Source organism: Cottoperca gobio, chromosome 5, assembly GCF_900634415.1.
Source record: "Cottoperca gobio chromosome 5, fCotGob3.1, whole genome shotgun sequence".
Classification (NCBI taxonomy): Eukaryota; Metazoa; Chordata; class Actinopteri; order Perciformes; family Bovichtidae; genus Cottoperca; species Cottoperca gobio.
The window spans coordinates 29,866,088-29,878,645 of NC_041359.1; positions in this window are offsets into that span (position 1 = coordinate 29,866,088).

Here is a 12,558-nt window from a genome sequence, read left to right on the forward strand (position 1 = left end):
CCTGGTCCAGCACACGCGCTGTCGCTGGTCCTGCACACGCGCTGTCGCTGGTCCTGCACACAAGCTGTCCCTGGTCCAGCACACGCGCTGTCGCTGGTCCTGCACACGCGCTGCCGCTGGTCCTGCACACGCGCTGCCGCTGGTCCAGCACACGCGCTGTCGCTGGTCCTGCACACACGCTGCCGCTGGTTCTGCACACACACTGTTTGTAGCAGATTAAGCAGCTGTCCATACACTTCCTACTGTCTCTGTGCCAGACCTGAGATCAGCAGCAGAATATCAGCAAGCTTCTCCACAGAATAAGAATTCAATTTAAATGATTCAATTGTACTAAAATAATTAGAAAATCTATAATTATTAATCAATTAAAAACATCTATCACTTTTCAGCACACGTCCTAATAAAGTATGCGAGAAGGCACAGGAGATAAAACCTGGAACAATCTGGCTCAAGCCGCTTCAGAGACAAACATGGAATTGTTATTGCTGTGGCCTGCCAGAGACATTTCACACTTTCTGGCACCGTTGTGTGACACTAATGAGGGGTAGACGGTCAGTAAAAGATGAAATATGAAAGAAGCGAGGGGGCAAGTCATGATGGATTGGAGGATGAATGTGACCTTACTTATCTCATGGTCTCATCTCATTCAGCCTCACTGTTGCTTCTAAACTTACCGTAATATAAACAAGCTGCTGTGTTGAAGGAGAGATATGATGTATCTTTGCGAAGCACAGAGTGAGTGACGCGGCTTCTGATAACTCTCGTAACAACTTGCAAAAGAAAGGTTTGTGTTGATGCTGCTGCTTCTGATCACACACAGCTGCTCTTTGCATCCTTCAGCTGTACTGAGCTTCTTCCATCCTGTGACGGGGCTCAGTGCGCCGCTCAATGTGCTCCCAAAAGCATATGATTCAAGGCACAATGTAGGTTTCGCGCAACATTTAAAATACTTTATTTTACATTGAAATGACGTCGTTAAAATGTGCAACAAGTAGCGACAGACACAAGTCTTCATCATGGTCGCTGTGAGCACAGGCACGCTTACATTGTGTTGCACTAATGAGCGGTAGGAGGGTGGTTATCTATCATTGTGCAAGCGTCATTTGTCAAAAACAAGGAAGTGATACATCAATAGTTAGGGGAGAGAAGGGGGGGGAGTGAGATGAGGCCATGGATAAAAAGAAGCTGGACCTCCCTCATGTACACATGATGAGTTCTTCAATGCGTAACCTCGTCCACATGTTCATATTCATGACAACACACACAATGATTACAAGATCTCATTAACCCTCAATACTTACACTTACTAAAAATACATTTTCATGCACACAGGTCCACTCATGGACATGAAGAACCTGAAAGTCCTGGTTTGAACCTTTCGCAACTTCAAGATCAAAGAAGAAACATTAAAACTGTGTAAAAGTTTTGTCTCTTTATTAAACAGAGGAACACAGTGAGTGGCAGCAGCCCTTTGATACAGCACGGCTCACATTCATAGATATACATCTTCTGAGCTGATGTCAGAGTCCATCAGCTCCTTGATTGAGCCGACTTCAGCTCCAAGCTCAACGTGTCTATGAATCAAAGCAGCTTTAACAACAGAAGCTTTTTTCCCTGCGAGAGTTTGAGTCCTGCCAGCGCTCCTCTTTACACGTTCTTCACACCAGTTGTTTAAGCCCTGCAGTCGTTGGCGGCCTCCCACACAACTGATAGTTCTGGGAACGCAACGGGTAAAACACGAAATCAAAGTAAGATATGAAGACCTATAGAAGCACAAACACACACAAGCAGCAACCAGCAGGTCCCTCCTACACACATATAGGTGCACAGCAACACGTCCGCCTCAGCTGCCAGGATCACACCTTCACCTGTACACATAATGGGAACGCAATAATCAGCATGAAATGTCACACACACACACAAGCACGCACATACACACGATCACACTCAGACAGACGGCGGCAGGGTGAACATTTCTTATTCCCGGGCTGTGTGGTGTATTTTTAGACTTGGTGAATATAACTGTTTAGTCATCAGCCATTCCTCAAGGCTGTGTGTGTGTGTCTGTGTGTGTATGTGTGTGTGTGTGTGTGTGTGTGTGTGTGTGTGTGTGTGTGTGTGTGTGTGTGTGTGTGTGTGTGTGTGTGTGCATGTGTGTGTGTGAAGAGAAACTGACACACTGCTCACACGGCAACAGGAATGTGGAATATTTTCAGTCCAGATGTGGAAGTTGATGCAGAGGTTCAGAAAGGAAAAGAAGGAGGAGAAGAAGAAGAAGAAGAAGGAGAAGAAGAAGATGAAGAAGGAGAAGAAGAAGAGGGAGAAGAAGAAGAAGAAGAAGTAGAAGAAAGAGAAGGAGAAGGAGGAGAAGAAGAAGGAGAAGAAGGAGAAGAAGATGAAGAAGGAGAAGAAGAGGGAGAAGAAGAAGGAGAAGAAGAAGAAGAAGAATAAGAAGAAGGAGAAGAAGGAGAAGAAGAAGGAAAAGAAGGAGGAGAAGAAGAAGGAGAAGAAGATGAAGAAGGAGAAGAGGAAGAGGGGAGAAGAGAAGAAGGGAGAAGAAAAGAAGCTCCTCTTCTCTCCTCCTCCCTCGAAGAAGGAGAAGAAGAAGAAGAAGGAGAAGAAGAAGAAGGATAAGAAGAAGGAGAAGAAGAGAAGGAGAAGAAGAAGGTAGACGGAGAAGGAGGAGAAGAAGAAGAAGAAATAGAAGGAGAAGGAGAAGGAGAAGAAGAAGAAGAAGTAGAAGAAAGAGAAGGAGAAGGAGGAGAAGAAGGAGAAGAAGAAGGAGAAGAAGGAGAAGAAGAAGATGAAGAAGGAGAAGAAGAGGGAGAAGAAGAAGGAGAAGAAGAAGAAGAAGAAGGAGAAGAAGGAGAAGAAGGAGAAGAAGAAGACAAAGGAGAAGAAGGAGAAGAAGAGAAGAAGAAGAACAACAACAACAACAACAAGAACAAGAACAAGAGAAAAAGGAGAAGAAGAAGAAGGAGAAGAAGAAGAAGGAGAAGAAGAAGAGAAGAAGAACAAGAAGAAGAACAAGAAGGAGAAGGAGTAGAAGAAGAATATGAAGAAGAAGAAGGAGAAAAAGGAGAAGAAGAAGAAAAAGGAGAAGAAGAAGAAGAAGAAGAGACGAAGAAGAAGAGAAGAAGGAGAAGAAGGAGAAGAAGAACAAGAAGAAGGAGAAGAAGAACAAGAAGAGAAGAAAAGGAGAAGAAGAACAAGAAGAAGAAGGAGAAGAAGAAGAAGGAGAAGGAGAAGAAGGAGAAGAGAAGAAGAAGAAGATGAAGGAGAAGAACAAGAACAAGAACACGAAGAGAAGAACAAGAGAGAAGAACAAGAATAACAAGAAGAGAAGAACAAGAAGAAGAAGAAGAGAGAACAAGAAGAAGAAGAAGAGAAGAACAAGAACAAGAACAAGAACAAGAACAAGAAGAGAAGAAGAAAAGAACAAGAACAAGAACAAGAACAAGAAGAACAAGAAGAACAAGAACAAGAACAAGACGAAGAAGAAGAAGAAGAAGAGAAGAACAAGAAGAAGAGAAGAACAAGAACAAGAAGAGAAGAAGAAAAGAAGAACAAGAACAAGAACAAGAACAAGAACAAGACGAAGAAGAAGAAGAAGAAGAAGAAGAAGAAGAAGAAGAAGAAGAAGAAGAAGAACAAGAAGAACAAGAAGAAGAACAAGAACAAGAAGAAGAAGATAAATTAGTATTTCTAGTTGACTTTGAATATTTAACTCACTACAGTTCTTTGTTAGCGTCAGGTCAGTTTAAAATTGTCGTATCGGCTGCTTTGATGTTCTTTAGATTGTGCTCGTGGTCACAGTGTTGGTGAGGGAGCTCTGCATTCCCTGGAGACACACTTACAGATATGATCTGCGTCACCATCTACCCGACGCTGACGGGCCTTCACACACACACACACACACACACATCACATGCACGCACGCCTGTAGGAAGCAAGACAAGGGAAACACACACACACACCTGAACCCCGACATACACTCTCTTTCTTCTCATTGCTCCCTTTGTTCGTTCTCTCATCACTCCCAATCCGTCACTCCTCTGAGCACATCTTAAACAGACAATAAGACGGCAGAACAAGATAAAGAAAGGACCGAAGGAAGGAGGAGAGAGATGAAAGAGACACAATCTGTCCCACACTAATGAAAGGAGCGGGATGGAACAGGTAAAGGTTTAATACATCAATCAGACTGTTGCTTAATGAGGACGGAGAGGACAGTGGGAAGGAGCAGAAGGGAGAGAACTTGCTCTTCTTTTTCCTCATTAAAACCATATTAAACCTCAAGCAATGTAGTCCAGGTAAACATATCAGTTACAGCTCTTCACAAAGCCACATGTCAGGGAAAAGAGCCACACGTGTCCTCTTGTACGGATGAGAGACTTTGAACGCTTTACGTTTAATACAGAGACGGGTGAAGATGGATCCATCTTTTTATTGATTAAAAATGACTAAAAACTACATTTTAGTCTCAATGTTCTCTCTTTAACTGTTACTGAAACATCTTTTCTTTAAAACTAACTCTTGTTGTTCTGCACAGAAACACATCGACTTGTGTCAGCGAGGGACCTGCTGACCCCAGTCCAACTGAACACCTGAAGTCCAGGTTCAGTCGGCTCTCAGGCTCTCAGGCTCAATGTGTTTGAACAAAGCTGGAATAAAAACTTGTTATAGGTTTTTACAGGCAGATGCTTGTCTACATCAGATTAAACTGAATAACAAAACACTACATGTAAAAACAAGTCTTGTTACTCCACACAGCTTCACTTTAGATCATGGTATGAAGGACAGGGACTACTTTCTCTCTCTCCTGCTCCGTATCCTCTTACAGTGTGGGGGAATTTACCCGAAAATACCTACAGACGACACCCAAAGTATATTAAAAGCTGCTCTTCAACAATTTGCACCAGATGCATGATTTTGGTCTCATTCGAAAGATAACTCTCTTGTTGTTCTTTCTAAAATAGTGAAGAATCACTCCAAGTGCTTCTGGCACTGAGTAATAGTGGTCTGAATATACTGAAAGACACCGGGAAGCCTTTTGACATTTTCCTGGATTCATCCAGCGCCTTGAGATTGCTTTTAGCTTTGAAAGGCGCTTTATAAATACAATTTATTATTATTATTATTATCCAAACTTTCTCTTTTTTCAACACAACATAATTTCTGTCAAATGTTGTATTTGTACTATGTTGTTTATCCTGTACACACGACATCTATTGCATGTCTGTCCATCCTGGGAGAGGGATCCCTCCTCAGTCTCTCCCTGAGGTTTCTAACATTTTTCCCCCTTTAATTATGGGGTTTCTTTTAGGAAGTTTTTCCTTGTGTGATGCGAGGGTCTAATGACAGAGGGTCTAATGACAGAGGGTCTAAGGACAGAGGGTCTAAGGACAGAGGGTCTAATGACAGAGGGTCTAAGGACAGAGGGTCTAAGGACAGAGGGTCTAAGGACAGAGGGTCTAATGACAGAGGGTCTAAGGACAGAGGGTCTAAGGTCAGAGGGTCTAAGGACAGAGGGTCTAAGGACAGAGGGTCTAAAGACAGAGGGTCTGAGGACAGAGGGTCTAAGGACAGAGGGTCTAAGGTCTAAGGTCAGAGGGTCTAAGGACAGAGGGTCTAAGGACAGAAGGTCTAAGGACAGAGGGTCTAAGGACAGAGGGTCTAAGGACAGAGGGTCTAAGGACAGAGGGTCTGAGGACAGAGGGTCTAAGGACAGAGGGTGTCGTATCCTGTACAGTCTGTAAAGCACACTGAGACAAATGTGTAATTTGTGATATTGGGCTATATAAATACATTTTATTTTATTTTATTTTATTTGAATTTGAAGAAAATACAATACGCCTGAAGTTTGTTGTTGAAAAAGATGCCTGAATATGGATATAGCTGGTAGGTAAGAGCTGGAAAACACAATATAAACATAGCACCAAGTGTTATCAAGTTCATGTTCACATTTCAGAACAAAGGCAAAAAAACATAACTTATTAGACAGGTTTTTCTAAGAGTAACACCAAACTGTGTAATTTGGAGATATTATAATATTTATTAATAAAATGTTATTTGTATTGCTCATAAATAACTATTATATACCCATATATTCCCTGTTAGTAGTAATGACACAGAGTAAGTGAAGTTAAAACATATTTGCATTTTTTTTTGTTTCTTTTGTAATTTTTTATGAACTTAAATATAATAATACAATTTTGCAAAAATAAATAATATTTGTAAAATTAAACCATTGAAGTAGCGCATCAAATTTCTCAGCGTTTCATTGGCTACACGATACGCCAGTCATTGGGAGACAAAAGAAGAGGGCTGGAACTTCGTTATCAAGTTGACACTGATTGGATCTTGAAGGCTGTAGATAAAGCATGGAAGCTCCGATTGGCTCAAATGAAGTGTCAAACGAACGTTTAGTGGCCGGTCTCCATTTTGGAATCAGATGCTCACGCTGCATGCACCGGAAATAATGTGTTTACCGAGTATAAACATATATCACAAACATTGATCAGCTGATTTCAAAGATTGCAACAGCTGTTTATGGGCTTTTATCAATGTGACGATGTTGATGATCACTATTTTTTTACTGGAATCGATCGTTCGTACAGGCAGAGTACTTGCAGTACTTCAGAATACTGCTAACGGTTTGTAAGATGATTTAAACAATATCAGTTATGCATGGTTCCTTAAATACTTATACTTGTTATGAACGTGATGCAAAAGGTTGAACTCAAAAGCAATGACTCAAGACGAGGTTTCAAAAGTAATGAATGAGGAAGAAATGTAGAACAAAGGAAATGCAAGAAAAAACATGAACTACAATAAATGCTGAAGGCTTTGGGTGTTGAGGGGCTGTCTTGGTTGACACGCCTCGTCAACATTGCGTGGAAGTCTGGGACAGTGCCTAGGGGGTGGCAGACCGGGGTGGTGGTTCCCCTATTCAAAAAGGGGGACCAGAAAGTGTGTGCCAACTACAGGGGTATCACACTTCTCAGCCTCTCTGGTAAAGTCTACTCCAAGGTGCTGGAAAGGAGGGTTCGGCCGATAGTCGAACCTCTGATTTAAGAGGAACAATGCGGATTCCGTCCTGGTCGTGGAACAACGGACCAACTCTTCACTCTCGCAAGGATCCTGGAGGGGGCCTGGGAGTACGCCCATCCTGTCTACATGTGTTTTGTGGATCTGGAGAAGACGTATTAGTGTTGTGTCCGGATACTCGGCTGTAAGTCGGACTCGTTCCCAGTGAATGTAGGCCTCAGCCAGGGCTGCGCTTTATCACCAATCCTGTTTGTAATATTCATGGACAGGATATCGAGGCGTAGTCGTGGAGGAGAGGGGTTGCAGTTTGGTGGCCTGAGGATCTCATCGCTGCTTTTTGCAGATGATGTGGTCCTGATGGCATCATCGGTCTGTGACCTTCAGCTGTCACTAGAATGGTTCGCAGTCGAGTGTGAAGCGGTTGGGATGAGGATCAGCACCTCAAAATCTGAGGCCATGGCTCTCAGCAGGAAACCGGTGGATTGCCTACTCCGGGTAGGGAATGAGCCCTTATCCCCAAGTGAAGGAGTTCAAGTATCGCAAGTGAGGGGACGATGGAGCGAGAGATTGGCCGGAGAATCGGAGCAGCGGGGGCGGTATTACATTCGCTTTACCGCACTGTTGTGATGAAAAGAGAGCTGAGCCAGAAGGCAAAGCTCTCGACCTCCCGGTCGATCTTCGTTCCTACCCTCACCTATGGTCATGAAGGCTGGGTCATGACCGAAAGAACGAGATCACGGGTAGAAGCGGCCAAAATGTGTTTTCTCAGACGGGTGGCGTCTCCCTTAGAGATAGGGTGAGAAGCTCAGCCATCCGTGAGAGACTCGGAGTAGAGCTGCTGCTCCTTTACGTTGAAAGGAGCCAGTTGAGGTGGTTCATCTAGTAAGGATGCCACCTGGGCGCCTCCCTAGGGAGGTGTTCCAGGCACGTCCAGCTGGGAAGAGACCCCGGGGAAGACCCGGGACTCGGTGGAGAGATTATATCTCCTCACTGGGAACGCCTCAGGATCCCCCAGTCGGAGCTGGAGGATGTGGTCAGATGGTTATTGGAATCATAATCATTTTAATAACCCATAATCATTGTAGTTATTTATCAAGTAAAAGTACAAAGTAAATATATCCCAGGTACAGTTTTATCATATTTACAGAAAAACATCACTGATAATTCATCTTTAAGAGAATCACAGTCAGACATTTACAACTTAAACGTTTAATAAAGAAATAATAGTCAATAAAAATAATCACAACAGCAGAAAATCTCACACACACACACACACACACACACACAGACACACACACACACACACACAGTCGTACTGTGCAGCTATCACCCTGTTCTGTCAACAAAGATGTGTGTGTGTGTGTAAAAGTGACAGTGTTTGTGTATTTTTGTTACATATTACATATTGGTGTGTTTGTTGTGTACTCTCTACATGAGTGTGTGTGTGTGACAGAGAGCTTATCCTTCTTTACAAAGGGTAACCAGCTGTGTTGACAGAAGATGCTGATTCTCTATTCTTTCCCCCCATCTCTTTCTGTTTAGCCCCCACTACCACACACACACACACACACACACACACACACACACACACACACACACACACACACACACACACACACATCCACACACACACACACACTCACACCCACAAACACATTCACCAAGACTTACAGGCAATGAATCTTGTCAGTTTTAATAAATAGTTGCATCTTTCAAGCTGCTGATGTCGCAGAGAGAAGCAGATCAGAGAGAGGGGGGGGGGAGAGAGAGAGACAGACAGACAGGGGGAGAGAGAGAGAGACAGAGTGGGGGTGTCGTCCTGCTGAACAATATAACATAAAACTGAAAACTGAATTCTCTTTGCTGTTCAGGGACGAGAGAAAGATGTTTGTGAAGAGGGCAGTAGTTTAGTCATGGATGGCACACATTGTATGATTGTGTGTGTGTGTGTGTGTGTGTGCTTGAGAGACAAAAAGTCAGAAACATACGAACAGAAGAATATGAATGGATTGAAAGAATCAGAGAACAAAGCTATTAGTAAATAGCAAATTGGTAAATGTATTGAATTAGTAAATAATCATCCATCCATCCATCCACCCCAATCTTCCCTTCTCCGGGCCACATCCTCCAGCTGACTGATGGATCCCGAGGCGTTCCCAGTGAGGAGATATAATCTCTCCACCGAGTCCTGGGTCTTCCCCGGGGTCTCCTCCCAGCTGGACGTGCCTGGAACACCTCCCTAGGGAGGCGCCCAGGTGGCTCCTTACTAGATGAACCACCTCAATTGGCTCCTTTCAACGATCATTGACCTTTGGCCTAGGGTGCTCTGGTACCACGTACACTTATGAGCATCTTTATGTTCGAACATGGTGTTTGTTATAGCCATTCCATGACTAGCACAGAAGTCCGACAACAAACGACCGTTCGGGTTTAGATCAGGGATCAGATCAGATCTGGTCCGTCGAGGTCCCTGACCATCACTGCCACCCATGTGACACACATTTGTGTGTGGTAAATTAGGATAAATGAAGCTTTAGACCTGAAGAGTGCACACATTTACTCTGGTCATCCCTTCTTCTAAGGGATAAGCTTAGAATTAGTTCTAGTTTAAGGAATAATGGGTAGGGAATGCATTAAGGGTCCTCACAAGTATTGCAGTACAAAGTGTGTGTGTGTGTGTTAAGTTGACGTAAGCAGCCCACGGATCGCTGAGTTACTATGGTGATGGTTGGCTGTGTTGTAGAATGCCCTGTGGCTGGGCACACTTCTGGACTTCTTTTTCGGCCTGTCTCCATCTCCTCTTTCTCTGTGTCACACACACACACACACACACACACACACACACACACACACACATACATACACACACACACACACACACACACACACACACACATACACCATCTCCTCTGCTTAGAGAAAAGCATCTTGAGGAAATGAGATTTGTTCCAGGACCGAGATAGAGTGACACAGAGGGAGAGAGACCGTCAACAGCGACATGCTCTCTCTCTCTCTCTCTCTCTCTCTCTCTCTCTCTCTCTCTCTCACACACATTTTATCCTTTGAAGCTTCTGGTGTTGGATTCTAATACATATACACATGATGCACGGTTCATGTGATGTACACAGACATTTTGAACAAGCATTTTTCTATTTTGCACTATTTGAAACAGCAAATTGACTTAAACATATATTTATGTAACATTTCTGCCCTGGAGGAATGGAGACACTGGCTGGAGGGAGCTGAACATCCCATCATTATGTGGACTGATCATAAAACTCGGCCTCAACTCCTTCACCCTCACCTACCGACCAGGAGCTTGAAACCTCCAGCCAGACGCTTTCTCTCACCTCTGACGGGCTGTCCTCCAGTCCAGACGCCATCCTACCTGCTTCCTTTGTGGTGGCTGCTGTTACCTGGGAGATTTAGTCATTGTTAAGCAGGCTTACGGGACGCAGCCTGGTCCAGGTAACTGTCCAGTTAACCGTCTCTTTGTACCTGATTCTGTCCGCTCCCAGGTCCTCCAGTGGGCACACACCTTCCGGTTCTCGAGTCATCCTGGCAGCCGTCGCACATTGTTTGTTCTGAGACAGCGGTTCTGGTGGTCCTCCATGGTTACTGACACACGTGCCCTTGTTGCTGCCTGTACTGTTTGTGGCCCCTCCATGGCCTCCCACCAACCACCTGCTCGTCTGCTCCACCCCTTGCTAGTTCCTGTTCGCCCTTGGTCACACTTTGGGCTGGACTTTGTGACTGGACTTCCACCCTCGCAAGTTAATACCACCAAGTGTTGCGGAGAGATCTTCCCAAGCATCCCACAGCCTTGGAAACAACGGATCTTCTGGTTTTCTTCAGCTCCATGGGATCCTCGTCTGACTGGCATCGACATCTCTGACTGGGGTCCCCAATTCATTTCCCCAGTTCATTTCCCAAGTCAAGAAGGCCTTCTGTCAGTCCCTGGGAGCATTGGTGAGTGTGTTGTCTGGTTATAATCCATAGACCAACGGACAAACGGAGTAAGTCAACCTTCGTCGCTGTCACAAGGTGTGGAAGGAAACCCGTTATTCTGTTCCTTTGTGTGTTCTTGTATGATTCCAGTAATTAACAGGATTGTCTTGTGCTCCAGGATCATCTCCTGCCTGCCCCGTGACTGTCTCCTATCTTCACGTCAACACCACTCTCTGTCTTTTCTGCTCCAGCTTGCCAAGTTTCTTTTCCAAACCCATTCCAATGTCCGTGTCCTGCGTTTGGGTTCTCACCTCAGTGAGCGTAACACTGTCTTACTGTATTATATTACAGTCCATACTGTCTACACATAAAGAGGAACAATTCCTCCTGATTTACGAGACTTTGACTTCTCAGCCAAAAGCTGAATGAGGCAGTTTGAGTTCCACTTAATGGTTCTGCTAATTGCATTTTGGAGGGCAAATAAATGCTGTGATGATTACGTCAAGTAACAAAGAATTTTCCAGAAAGGACTAGGTGGTAAGTCAGGATGCAGGATTTGGACACCGAGGTTCACATGCTGACTCTTGCCTGTGGTCAGGTTTAGGCTACAAGAATGAGAACGATTATGATTCTGGGTGATGATTTAAAATGTCAACATGACCTGTGGTGTACTTCCAGTTATTGTTTTTGTAATCCTGTTGATGGGCCGTCGGGTCATAAAATGCCAACAAACGTCACATTTTGTAGTTTAATTCAGAGGATTTGTTGAATATAACAGTAAATCTGCATTATCAAAGTGTTCCTGAAGAGAAATTCATAGGTTTAGCCATTCAGCTCAACACACTGGCGTTTGAATTTCCTCAGTGAATCTTGATGAGCCTTTTCAATCCGGTGGTAGCTGCAACAGGAAGCTGCAGGAACACGGCTGAAAGACTCACCTTGATTAACTGGTATCAAGGATGATATATGGGAACACCTCCAGGACAAGCTGGGAAATGTTCCTGAGGAGCGGAACACCCAAAAATGGCCCAATAAAATAGACAACATATGGGGAAAATGTTTTCAGTTCACTACTGTGAATTATCTTCCTCCCTCTTTCCTTCCACAAGCTTTCACTCAACTCGTCTTCCCAGAGTTTTAGTCTCTCTCTCCGGTGGCTGTTTTTTTTAACTGCTGCTCTGAATAAATAAATGCTAAATCAACCCTCTCTGGTAATTCAAAGCACTGTGGGCCGGAGTGAATTTGAAGGCAAGCTGAGGAGGAAGAGACTTTCTCACGGAGGAATGAGATAAAAACACATCCAACACACAAACACACATACACACACACAAAAAGACAAACACACAAACACACACACACACACAAACACACACACACACACTCACACACAAACACACACACATACACACACACACACACACACAAGACACATCAGCAGAACAAGCATGAAATATTTGACGACATTAACAACTCTCCCTAAAAAGATGCTGCTCTGGCAGCTTCTGGCCTTGAGGTGAGACAGAGTGTGTGAGTGTGTGTGTGTGTGTGTGTGTGTGTGTG